This window comes from Eulemur rufifrons, chromosome 24, assembly GCF_041146395.1.
Source record: "Eulemur rufifrons isolate Redbay chromosome 24, OSU_ERuf_1, whole genome shotgun sequence".
Classification (NCBI taxonomy): Eukaryota; Metazoa; Chordata; class Mammalia; order Primates; family Lemuridae; genus Eulemur; species Eulemur rufifrons.
The window spans coordinates 23,935,497-23,947,192 of NC_091006.1; positions in this window are offsets into that span (position 1 = coordinate 23,935,497).

The window sequence follows — 11,696 nt, forward strand, 5'->3', positions numbered from 1 at the left end:
GGAATCTGAGCCCTGGGTCTCTACATTGCTCAGTCCACAGTCAGTGCTCCACCCTTCAGCATGTACTCGAACCACGCAGCCTTGGGCAATGGTCGGACCTGGAGAACTGTAGATCTTCTGGAGCTTGGGCATTTAGGCCAGGCTACTTTCAGCTGAGAGAAGAGTGCATTCTCCCAGAGGGTCCCTAAATACAAAGGGGACCAGATGATCAGCCCCCAACCATTTGGAGCCTTCTCCTTCTACCCTCTCTTGACCACTGCTGTTCAGATATATGCAGCTGAAGGGATGTTTCCATTCTGGACTGGTCTGTGTTTTGCAGGGAATAATTAAGCAGGGGCCCTTGGAAGTAGCTGCCCTGCCTCTAACAGAACACCTATCACACACAGGCTTCTGTGGAGCTTGGGACTCACTTGTATGCCTCTAAGAAGCCACAGCAAGTGCTTTTGTGTGCCACAAGGTCAAAAGCTACTACCTCCCATGGGGGAAGGTGGGGTTGCCAAATCTCTCCCCCAGCTCCCTGTATCTTCTGGGAGGAGCCTCCCACCCCTGTAGGCAATTACGTGGCATGACTACACCTCACCTACTAGAGCATTTCAGCCACAACCAAGAGCCAGTCTGGTAGCCTTGCAGACAGGAGGTTGAGGTGAATTCAGCACCTCTGCTGCAGTTAGACACATAGGACAATGAATCAGAATAAAGAAACCAGAAATAAAACCACACACCTACAAGCAATTGATTACTGACAAAGCAGACAAAATTCTACACTGGGGAAAGGACACCCCATTCAATAAATAGGTGCTGGAAAAATTAGATAACAACAGCCAGAAGAAAACAACTTGATACTTATTTATCAACAACACAAAAATAAACTCTTGATGGATTAAATATTTACATGTAAGACCTGAAATCATAAAAATTCTAGAAGAAAACATAGAATAAACATTTGTGGATATATGCTGAGGCAAACAATTTATGATTAAGACCCCAAAAGCAAATTCAACAGAAACAAAAATAAATAAATGGGACTTAATCATACTACAACTTTCTGCACAACAGAATAAATAATCAACAGAGTTAATAGATTACCTACGGAATGGGAGAAAATATTCACAAACTATGCATCCAAGAAAGAATTAATATCCAAAATCTACAAGAAACACAAATAACTCAGCCAGAAAAAAACAAATAGCTCCATTAAAAAATGGGCAAAAGACATTAACAGACATTTCTCAAAAGAAGACATACAAATGGCCAGCAAACACATGAAAAAATGCCCAACATCACTAATCATCAGGGAAGTGCCAACTGAAACCAAAATGTGATACCACCCTACCCCTGTCAAAATGGTCATTGTTGATGAGTCAAAAAATAAAAGACATTGGCATGGATGCAGTGAAAAGGAAATGCTTACATGCTCTTGGTGGGAATGTAAATTTGTACAACCTCTCTGGAAAATAGTATGGAGATTCCTCATTCATAAAAGAGCTAAAAGTAGACCTACCATTTGATCCAGCAATCCCACTTCTGAGTATACGTCCAAAGGTAAAGAAATCATTATACCAGAGAGACATATGCACTCATATATTTCTCACAGAAGAATTCACAAATGCAAATATGTGTAAGAGAGTACAGTGGAAGGAAGGTAACATAACTTCCAAATGTCAGCAAGAAAAGGCAATACATTTTCTCTATGTCTCTCTCTGTTTCTCCCTCTCTCTCTCTCTTTCTCTCTCTCCTTTCTTCTGTCTCTTTATCCACTCAATTTGGAGCCCTGTGTCACATCCAAGGTCCTCAGTATAAATATAACATTTGGTGGTGAGATACATGATTCATACATAAGTTGGCCCAATTGCTCCAGCGTCTCTGGATATGATACTTTTTTTCAAAATGCTTGTATTTTTATATCCCCTCCCCAACCTCTTCCTCTCCAGGCTATTCCATTTGTTTGTTACTTGCCCAAGAATGTTATCCCTTGCCTTAGGCAGCTGTGGTTAGCACATTTAACTTCAAATGTTTTTTGCCAAATGATCCCTGGCAAGCCACTTCCACTTACAATATCTAACTGCTTATTTCATATGACATATATTGTAGATATTTTAGAATTTGCAAGCATTATGGACTCTTGCACCTACTCAACTCTGCCTTTGTAGTGCAAAAGCACCCATGTCAGATAAACGAGATTCAACCACTTCACATAAAGCATGTTCAAATATAAAACTTTCCTATAAACTTTTATCTAAATTTGATTAACCCTTACTTTTCTAACTGTACCTCCATTAGGACTTTATCAACAGGTTTTGTATTACAGTATTTCGTAGGGGAAGTGTTCCCCAGCCAGTCATGATATCCATCTCATAAAACATCTCCTTTGGGAAAAGGAGACAACTTCTTTACCTAAAGTCTGTTTAATCACTCTAATTTTTTTTTTTTTTTATCTTTTATTCTTTTAATATAGGCAATCTGTAATCACTCTAATTTTCATCATCCTATCAACACTTACATTTTTATGTTCTCTCAATCTAATTGCAGCCCCAGTCGGGACTTCGCCAGTGTGCCTTGGCATCATAGTGCATGGGGATCCCATATTAGGTAATCCCAGGAATTTCTCATTATCATTTCCTGACAATTTCACCTTCTCCTGTACATAATGTTTTGGTTCCCTAGTAGTGAGTTAAACAAAGAGACCCTTGCGTTTTTCTCAATTTTTATCTTGATTAACCCACCTAAACCATTGTCTGGAGCAATTGTTAATAAGCTTTCTCACTATAATCTCTGAATTCCTGCTTTTTAAATTATTCCAAACTGTAATAAGTAGAGTAGATTTGTTTGGGGATCTTTAAGGTGTGGGGACTTTCAAGGAGTCCCATTGGCCCACCCAACGTGATAGTGTTAAGACCTTTGTTTTAACCATATTAATTTCCTTTTTTTTCATGCCATTTCTTAATAACAGTATAAACATCCCACCATGCTGGGATGAGCCCATGACTCTCTCCTTTCTATTAATATTTCCTCCTAGTTTTCCTTTATCACTGAAAGGTTTTCTTTGGGGGTTCTTTGTTTTAGTTTTAGAAACAGGATCTTGCAATGTCACCCAGGCTGAAGTGCAGTGGCATGATAATAGCTCACTGTGAGGCCGGTCGCGGTGGCTCATGCCTGTAATCCTAGCATGCTGGGAGGCCGAGGAGGGTGGATCGCTCAAGGTCAGGAGTTCGAGACCAGCCTGAGCAAGAGCGAGACCCTGTCTCTACTAAAAATAGAAAGAAATTATCTGGCTAACAAAAATATATATAGAAAAAATTAGCCGGGCATGGTGGCGCATGCCTGTATTCCCAGCCACTCGGGAGGCTTAGGCGGTAGGATCGCTTAAGCCCAGGAGTTTGAGGTTGCTGTGAGCTAGGCTGATGCCACGGCACTCACTCTAGCCCGGGCAACAAAGCAAGACTCTGTCTCAAAAAAAAAGCCATCATCATTCAAGCCATCCTCTGGTCTCAGCCTCGCAATTAACTAGAACTACAAGTGTACACCACTATGCCCTGCCAATTTTTTATTGTAGAAATAAAGTCTTGCTATATTGCCCAGGCTGATCTCAATCTCCTGGCCTCACGCCATGATCCTGCCTTAGCCTCCCAAAGTGCCGGGATTACAGGCATGAGCCACCATGCCTGATGTTTTTTAAAATAACTCTTTTTAAAATTCTAACTTTCATAAATTGAAAACTGGTACAACAGACAATATTTCAAATTTATAACTCACTAGTATCTCAAGTGTTGTTGTACCCTTGGGCACTGCATGGTGGTGTTTTACTTCTAGTGCTCTCTTTTTTCTAATTGTTTTCCTGGCCTTAACCACACATTGTATGCTTCCTTGACGTATTTGTGAACTGATTCAATGTGCTTATCTCAATTTTTGCTTCTTTCTATCCTGACTCTTGTAAACTGTGTGTCTTCGTTTTGATTGATCAATGCAGCTGCAAAGCTCACCTTCTCTGACCCAGGATTATTCATTAATTTTTACCAGTTTGTCTGACCTTCCGTGATCTCATTTCTTTGCCAGTCACTCTAAGCCACAGTCATCATGACTCAGGATTCCATAATTTTTGTTTAAACATTGTTATAAGGAAAACACGTAATAAAAATATATAGAATACCTCACAGAATAGAACTCTCTTCTTATATAAAGAACATTTTAAAAATTTACCGTATGCCATGCCACAAAGTCAGTCTGAACAGATTTCAAAGATTGCATTAATAAAAATGTATGTTTTTTTTTTTTAAAGTACCTTCTCAGACCACAATGGAATAAAAGTAGAAATCAATAACAAAAGAAACTTTGGAAATGATACAAATGCATGAATTAAATAATATGCCTCTGAATGCCCATGAGAGCGAGGAAGAAATTAAGAGAGAACTGGAAAAAAATAATTGAAGCTAATGAAAATTGAAACACAATGTACCAAAGCCTATGGAATACAGTAAAAGCAATGCTCAGAAAGGGAAGTTTATAGCAATAAACACCTTCATCAAAAAAATAGAATGATGACAAGCAAACAGTGTACTTCAAGGAACTAGAAAAGCAAGAGCAAACCAAACCCAAAACTAATAGAAGGAAAAAAATGAGAAAGATAACAACAGAATTAAATGAAATAGAGACTAAAAATATAAAAGATAAATGAAATGAAAAGGTTTTTTTTTTTTTTTACACGAACAAAATCAATAAGCTAGTTGCTGGATTAACAAAGAAAAAACTAAAAAAGACCCAAATAAAATCAGGACTGAAAAAGGAGACATTCAGCTGATACCACAGAAATGCAAAACATCATTCAAAGACTCCTATGAACAATACACTAACAAACTAGAAAACCTAGATGAAATGGAGAAATTCCTAGACACACACAATCTACCAAGATTGAATCAGGAAGAAATAGAAAACACGAACAGACCAACAAAAAATAAGGAGGATCTACCTGTAAGAAAAATTCTCCAGAGAGGGAAAAGGGTGGATTAGTTGTGGCCTCCAGGCTCACTGCTCCCAGAGAAGGTGAAGAACCTGGGACGGCTACACACTAGTGGATCACTACCCTACCCCCTCCCCAGAACGGCATTGTGAATCTGCAGTGAAACAGCATAGATTATGCAGCGCAGGAAAAAAGGTGAATGCGAGATACATTCACAAAGACTGGACAGCACAAGAAATACAACAGGGAAGAGAGTGCTGCGCAGCAGGGCCGCGCCCTCCCATCCAGCCAGCGCTGACCCACAGGAGGATGCCCGGCTCCCTCACAGACCTCCACACCCGCTCAGACAGGAACATGCCTGAAGTTGGTGCAAAGTCGTGATGCAGGACGACAGGCTCTGTGGAGAGGAGACAATAGCAGGAAACATTTTAAGTCCCCAGTGTTCTGTGCAGGGACTGCACTGGGTGGGGGAGGGACTGGTCTGTATGGTTACTTCCTGTGACCGGGACTACATGAGAGACTTTGGGGACAGCAACTCACCTCTGGTGGGCAGCAGGACCAGAGCACAGGAGGTGAACGCCGAAAAGGGGGCTCTGACCATGGAAACCGTGGGTAATTCAGCTGGCTCAGAGTAGGACAAAATGACCAGGGCCCTTTGGTAGGCAGATGTAAGACTGTGGAACTGTGATGCAGAGGTGACAATGGTGGCCTCTTGACTCAGCCTGCCAAACTGGCTTCTGCCAATTCTTGAGTGGCCGCCCACAACACTAGCTCTCCAGGGGCGGGTGGCCTCTATCTTTGTGGTTCCCAGCCCAGAGACAGGGCTGTGCGTGGTGGTTTTGGGCAACACCCCTCCCCCAGCCTGGAGATTTTTGTGCTGGGTGCAGTGGACTCCACCCTTGGAGTTGGGGAAAAGTGAGAAAAGCCACTTTCTCTGCATGGGTGGCATGAATCAGCGAGACTTTGGTGTTGAAAACTAGCTGGTGACCTGTTGATTCCGTGCCTCAGACCAGTGTCGGCCAGCAATTCTCAAGTGTCTGCCCCCAACGCTAGTTCCCCAGAGGGAGGCGGCAGCCATCTTTGTGGTCCCCAGCCCAGAAAGGTGGCTGTGCATGACAATTTTGGGCAACACACCTTCCCTGGCCCAGGGTCTCTCATATGGGGTGCAGCAGACTCCACCCTTGGAGGGGGGGAGAAGCGAGAAAAGCTGCTTTCTCTGTGTGATTGGCATGACTCTGCTGTACTATGGTGCTGAAAAGTAGCTGACGGCCTGTGGATTCTGCCTGCTGGACTGGCTTAGGTCACCTAATAAGAACATAACTCCAGGCCTTGCTCTCTGGGTTCAGGTGGCCTCCAGTATTGGGGTTGGTGGACAGGGAAGGAAAAGCCAGGCCTGAGCAATTGTACCAATTGACCCCTTCCATCAGAAGCAGCCCTCCAAGTATGGTGAAAGAGCCCTGAATAACATATCAGTGGCTCCCCCAGCGGCAGGTCAAGCAACCATAGAGGCACACAAACCCAACCTTGTGCACACCAGCAGTGATCCATCTTGCCTCTACTTCCACTTTAACGGGAAACAGGGTCCAAGCCACCCTCGAGATTGGCAAGGCCCCTCCCAAAGATCAGGGCATTCGTATACCCCATGCGGGGGACCAGAGTCCACCACATAGACCTCAGATTACCTTGATATGTGCCTCCTCCACGCAAACCACAATCAATGACAAGAGAGTGTAACCTAATAGCTTAACATAGTGCCTTCCATCGGAAGCTATTAGAGGGCAGGGGAGTTATACACACAAGGCAATCCACCAGCTGCAGCTTAAGCTAGGGGACCAAATTCACTAGTCTCCACTGGCAAGAGGTGAAGAGAACAGGTCTGAGGTAACCCAAATTGCTAAAATACCCCTAAAGCAATAAAAGGCCAGGGTGCCTCTCCTCAGTACTGTGAAGGAACAATGCCTGGGGACTTGGAGATAGGGCCATAAACCAGTCCTAACACCATCAGTTCATAACCAAGAAGCCTGATGAGAAAGAATCAGTGAAAGAATGCAGGAAACATGAAAGATCAGAGAGAAATGTCACCCCCAAAAGAAATCATTAGATCCTCAACAACGCATACCAACTTAAATGGAATAATCAAAATGACAGACGAAGAATTCTCAGTATGGATTCTAAAAAAACTCAGTGGAATTGAAGAGAAAATAGAAACCCAACATAAAGAAGCCACGAGAAAAATACAGGCAATGAATGAAAAATTCTCTAAAGAAACTGAAGTATTATAAAAGAACCAAACATAAATACTGGAAATGAAAGAGACGTTCAGGGAAATACAAAACACAGTGGAAAGCCTTAAGAAGAGGTTGAATCATGCAGAGGAAAGAATCTCAAAGCTTGAAGATAATGCCTATGTGCTAAAAAAAATCAGATGAAGAAAAAGAACAGAGAAGCAAGAGACAAGAGCAAAATATACAAGAAATGTGGGATTATGGAAAGAAACCAAATATAAGAATTATAGGCAACCCAGAGAGAGAAGAAGAAAATACAAAAGGACTGGAACAGGAAATAACCTACAATGGAAAACCTATCAGACTAACTGCAGACTTCTCAACTGAAACCTCATAAGCCAGAAGTAACAGGAGATACATTGTCACTCTTCTAAAACAGAATACTGACCAACATAGAATTCTTTATCTGTCAAAACTAAGTTTCATATATGAAGGAGAAAGAAAGACATTCCCAGACAAGCAATCACTGATGGAATTTGCAAAGACTAGACCTGCCCTGCAGAAAGTACTCAGACTTGCTTTACACACTGAACAGCGCAATAAACACCCGCCAATATAAGAACATTCAAGAGCTAAAGTCCAGAACGCTGATTCCACAAGGGATCCTGAGGTAAAACAAAATGAGAATTTATCCAAAAGTATGAAAACAGAAATCTAGCCCAAATATAAATTCTCTCAATAAATGTGAATGGCTTGAATTGTCCACTGAAGAGACATAGACTGGCTGAGTGGATAAAAAGACACAAGCCAAATATCAGCTGCCTCAAGATATAAAGTCAACATACAATAAAAAAAATCAATAGCATTTCTATACACCAGTAATGAACTAGGTGAGAAAGAAATCAAGAAGGTAATCCCATTTGCAATAGCCACACATACAAAAAAATACCTAGGAATAAATTTAATAAAGGAATGTCCTCTAGAAGGAAAATTATAAAACTCAGAAGAAAGAAATGGAAGAGGATACAAATTGAAAGAAATCCCATGCTCATGAATAGGAAGCATTAACATTGTTACAATGACCATACTGGCCAAAACAAGCTACAGATTTAATACAATCCCTATCAAAATACCATTGTCATTATTCATGGAAATAGAGGAACAATACTAAAATTTATATGGAAACAAAAAGTAGCCCAAAGGCCAAAGCAGTCCTGAGAAAACACGACAAAGCTGGAGGCATTACACTACGTGACTTCAAAATACAGTACAAGGCTATGGTAACCAAATCAGAAATGCATTCATAAAAACATGACACATAGACCAATGGAAAAGAATAGAGAACCTAGAAATAAACACATATGTTTCCAGCCAACTGATTTTAGACAAAGATGCCAAGAACATGCATTAGGGAAAGGACATCCTCTTTAATAAATAAATAATAAATAGGGAAATAGAATATCGTTAAGCAGTAGAATGAAACTGGACCCTTATCTATCATGATATACAAAAATCAACTCCAGATGGATTACAGACTTAAATACATGACCCATATTGTAAACCTACTAGAAGAAACCTTATGGGCAAAACTTTAGGACATTCATCTAGGTAAAGATTTTATGGCTAAAACCTCAAAAGCACAGGCAACAAAAACAAAAATAGACAAATGGGATTATACTAAACCAAAAACTTATTGCACAGCAAAGGAAACAATAAACATAATGAGACGATAACCTGTTAAATATGATAAAATTTTTGCAAACCATTCATCTGGCAGGAGATAAATATCCAGAATATATAAGGAACCTGAACAACTCAACAGGAAAACAAACAAACAATCTCATTAAAAAGTAGACAAAGGACATGAATGGGCATCTCTAAAAGAAGACATACAGATGGCCAACAAATATATGAAAAAATGCTCAATATCAATAATCATTAGGGAAATTCAAATCAAAATCATAATAAGATTTCATCTGACCCCAGTTAGAATGGCTACTACTAAAAAGATAAAACATAATATATGCTGACAAGGATACAGGGAAAAGGAAACTTTCATACACTGTTGGTGGGAATGTAAATTAGGACAGCCACTATGGAAAATAGTACGGGGATTTGTAAAAATACTAAAAGTAGAACTACTATATGATCCAGCAATCCTACTACTGGGTATTTAGTCAAAGGAAAAGAAATCAGTATATCAAAATGATACCTGCACCCTCATGTTTATTGCAACACTATTCACAATAGCAAAGGTATGGAATCAACCTATGTGCCCATCATCAGATGAATGGAAAAAGAAAATGTGCTATTTATACATAATGGAATACTTTTTGACCATAAAAAGAAATAAAATCATATCGTTTGCAGCAACATGGATGGAACTGGAAGTCATTATATTAAGTGAATAAGCCCGGCATATAACGACAAATGTTGCATGTTCTCACTCATACGTGGGAGCTAAAGAAGTTGGTCTCATGAAGAAAGCGAACAGAACGATAGACATCAAAGGTGCAAAGGGTATTATGGGAGTGTCGGGGGTTAGAGGTTGGTTAAAGGGTACTAACATGCAGCTAGAAAAAAGAAATGTTTTCTGATGTGTAGGTTAACTATAGTTAACTATAATTAACAAAAATATATTGTATCTTTCAAGATAGCTAGAAGAGAGGACTTATGGTTTTTACAACACACAGAAGTCATAAATACTCAAGGTATTGGCTACCGTAAATATCCTGACTTGATCATTATACTTTCTATGCATGTAATAAAATATCACATTTACCCTATAAATATATATAAATATCATGAAACAATTTAAAAATAAATGCATTTATATTAGTTGTCATTGTTAAATGGATAGAAACTGTTACACAATGATCTTAGTCTTCACACAAATTACCTAATATATTTTTAAATGTAACATATTTCAACATAGATAATAAAAATAAAATTATTTCCTATTTAAACTCTGCAGGAAATACGTATATAGTTAAACCAAGGGCTCAGAAGCTAAGTAAGGCAACTGGGCCAAATTTGGTCTGCCACTTGTTTTTTTATAATTGAGTTAAAATCACAAAACACTAAATTCACCATTTTAAGCATTTTAAAGTATACAATTCACTGGAAATTTTTATATCTACAACGTTGTACTTCTATCAGCACACTCTAGATCCAAAGCCTGTTCATCATCCCAAAGGGATGACTGCACACATTAGACAGTCACTTCTCATTTCCCAATCCCCCATTTTTGCCACCTGGCATTAAATATTGGAATCACTCTATATTCAGCATTAGGAAATAATAGAATAAACAAAAACAAACAAACAAAAACATACAGAAACATAGCCTCAATCTCATGCTTTTCCTTACTTTTTAAATGTCATATTTAACCTTAAATTGCAATTCTCTGGTATGTAAAAATATGCCTATGCTGTTTTCTTATATATACACATAATGTAGAGTGAAATTGTACAAGAAAATCTTGCATCAGCCACTTCTCTATTGGCAGTTGAATAACATCCACAGAATAGCACCTAAGTAAAACAAAGCTCACTAATGAAAATACTTCTTAAAAACAACTATTTAAATTCTCTAGGCCTAATTGTTCTGAGGCCATATAGCAAAAGAAAAAAAAGAAAGTATGCATTCAAGAAAATCTACTAAGGATTGGGCACAGTGGCTTACACTTGAAATTCCAGCAATTTGGAAGGCCTAGGCAGGAGGATTACTTGAGGCCAGGAGTTTGAGACCAGCCTGGGCAACACAGCAAGATGCCTTCTCTCCAGAAAAATTTTAAAAATAGCCAGAGGTGGTGGTGCACAGCTGTAGTCCCAGCTACTCTGAAGGGTGAGAATAGAGGATTCTTTGAGCCCAGGCATTTGAGGTTGCAGAGAGCTATGATCATGCCACTGCACTCCAGCCTGTGTGACAGAACAAGACCCTAACTCAAAAAAAAAAAAAAAAAAAAAAAAAAAAAAATCTGAATCCTGGTAAAAACAATAGCAGCCTGTGGCATTTGATCCACATGCTCACTTGGCCACTCTTCTAACTCTCACTGATGGAATTATCTCTTACTGTGCAGAGAGGTGGAGACAAGACAAGAGTCCCATTCCCTACAGCTCCCAGTTAAAGGATATGATATTAATATCTTCTCAGGAGGTGTTCTCAGCCTCATTTTCTCATATATACTCAGCTACGTGTTAGAGGCTAAATTTCAGGCAAATATGGCCAAGAAGTGTCTCCCATCTCAACTGAGCCATAGTCATATGGCAGAGGATTTCAGTCCAGTTTCAAAGTAGATAAAGGAACTTCAGAGAACAGTTTCATCGTGTGCTTTGGCAGAGACAGAGTGTTGAGAGATAAGGGAGGGTTAGCGAGATAAATTACGAGGCTGCTCGTTAGTTCAGCATGTCAAAGCACTGTATTTTAGGATACCATTTTCTGAGCTCCAACATTTCCCTGTGTAAAACTCCCCCAGAAGTTTTATACACCAAAGGTGATTTGGTGGCCATGGAAAG